Source organism: Saccostrea echinata, unplaced genomic scaffold (genome assembly GCF_033153115.1).
Source record: "Saccostrea echinata isolate AGI-Se365-2 ecotype Australia unplaced genomic scaffold, CSIRO_AGI_Sech_v1 ptg000015l, whole genome shotgun sequence".
NCBI lineage: Eukaryota > Metazoa > Mollusca > Bivalvia > Ostreida > Ostreidae > Saccostrea > Saccostrea echinata.
In genome coordinates, this window is record NW_026889764.1 from 15012541 (window position 1) to 15015120 (window position 2580).

The following is a 2580-nucleotide window of genomic DNA, read 5'->3' on the forward strand; positions in this document are numbered from 1 at the left end:
CGAATAGTATATAACTGCAGCTGTAAACAATCTGGAAGCGTAAGCCTAAATGACTGCCTTGAATCTCACTCTCTACAACTCAATGAATTTCCAACGATTTTAACACGATTTCAAGCAAAACAATAGTCTGTGTCAGCCGACATTGAAAAGGCCTTTATACAAATCAGGACTGGGGCATGACAAGATTCTTTTTGTTGACAGATTACACAAATCCAGATGCTGGGATTTCTACCTTTCGGCTCAAAGTCGTATTATTTGGAGCACCTTGCTCGCCATTCTTCTCAACAAAGCCTTGAAAACACATTTTTAAAGAAAGCCATGTTAAACTCACAGAGAATTGTCCAAGCATTGAATATAGACAACGTTTTAACCAGTTTTGAGGATGAAAATTGACCATTGGAATTTTACAAAATCTCTCGTGTTCTCCTAGCAGAGGCTCGATTCAACATAAGATGTTGAAATTCGAACAACACAAAATTGTGCCACGCAGCATCTGAAGACGGGGTGCTTGACAGTGACAACATTGTAAAAAAATTCTAGGATTGAGATGGGATCCAAATACAGATTACATGTCCTTTCCAAGCCTTGATTTAGACATTGATAGAAAACTTGGATTAAAAAGAGAAGTTCTCAGCCAATTATCCAAGAGATTTGACCCACTAGGAATTTTGAGTCCTATTGCTATTAAAGCCAAACTACTAATGCAGGATATTTGGCTAGAAAATGTTGCCTGGGGTGAATAATTTCCAAAAAATTACCAGTAGAAATGGTGTGAACTTGCTGAGGAACTTGCTGAATTGTCATCTACCACAATACCAAAGTTTTGTATGTGGACACTCAACCACAAAGTGTACAGTTCTTAATCTGCATAGAATGACAGATGCCAGTAAGAGATCATATGGAGCCTATGCATACCTTGTGATGACAAAAAATACACTACATTTCATAATGGCAAAAAACCGAGTCGCACCTATTAAACTTATAACCTTACCTCGTCTAGAGATAATGGGAGCAGTAATTGGAGCCAGATTAGCCAAGTACCTAATGGTATTTTCAACGTGAAATCAACAACATTATGGTGTGACAGTAAAATTGTCCTTCATTGGACTAATCGAAAAAGTCAATGAATCAATTTATCACCGATAGAAAAGCAGTGATTGGAAAATAAACAAAAGGACATACATGGAAATACATTCCAACTAACTCCAATCTCGCAGATCTTCAAACAAGGGGAATTTCTTACAAACAATTCAAAGATAACATCTATGGATTAACGGTCCTACATGGTTAACAGAACCATCCCAATATCCTCATTGAGAAATCTCAAGGACTTCTGATTTGACAACATATACAGACAAAGAAAATCCGGAAGTTGAGTCAAAGAACATCATCATTCCTGGAGTCAGCAATATCATAAATATATCACGATTCAGCAGTCTACAAAAATTACTGAGTTACGTGTTATATTTTGAGATTCATAAAAGTCTGCAAATCTTCCAGTGAATGCAACAGTCAACAAAGGTAGAGATCTGTTTAATCTATTAAACAGCTTCAACAAAATAAATCAACAGTACTGATCATGATTAAAGATGTACAGCAAAACTAATTCCATAGGGAATACCGCCATAAATTGAGATAAACAACAAACATCACTACAGAAATACCGTTCACGGTAGCTCAGTCGGTAGAGCGCTCGCTTCGTGATCGGGAGGTCGTGAGTTCGAATCTCGGCCGCGACTGACCTAAGTCGATAAAAATGGGTAGCAACTGTTCCTTCGCCATGCGCTCGGCACTTTGAAGTGAAAGTTGCGGGTCCTTCGGATGAGACCTTAAAAACCGAGGCCCAGTGTCAATGCAGGCGTTGGCACGATAAAGTTCCCTCACTGCCCAATGGTCCTCAGTGCAGAGTAAAGGTCAAAATTTGAAGCCCTTCACCGGTATATGGTGACGTCTCTATATGAGTGAAAAATTCTCGAATGGAACGTAAAACGACATACAATCAGTCAATCACTTTAGAAACAGCTGAAACTTTATCGAGACGAGAAAGAGCTATTACGCTGTAAAGGTAGAATTGACAATTCTTCTTTAGAGGACTCAACGAAATATTCCGTACTGATACCAAAGAACCACAGATTTTCTGACCTGGTGATAACTGATATCCACAAAAGAAATTTACACTCAGGATGTTCCCAAACCATCACATAAATTTGTCAGTCGTTTTGGATACCGGCCATAAGACAGAGCGTTATATTAACCACGTGCTAAGGAAATGTATACAATATCAGAGGGTAGCTGGACAACCATTTTAATGTCCTGATCCACCGCAACTACTGAAGGACCGTGTATCAGACTGCATACCCTTTACAACTGCTGGAATAGATTATGCAGGACCACTTAATGTCAAAGTAAATAGACAAACAAAAAGATGAACATATTTCTGTTTACATGTGCAGCAACCAGAACTGTTCAACTAGAACTTGTTCAAGATCTTTCAACTGAAACATTTGTATTATTCAGAAGGTTCATTAAGAACAAAGGAATGTCGCACACCATCTACTCAGACAATGGATCAACATCGTG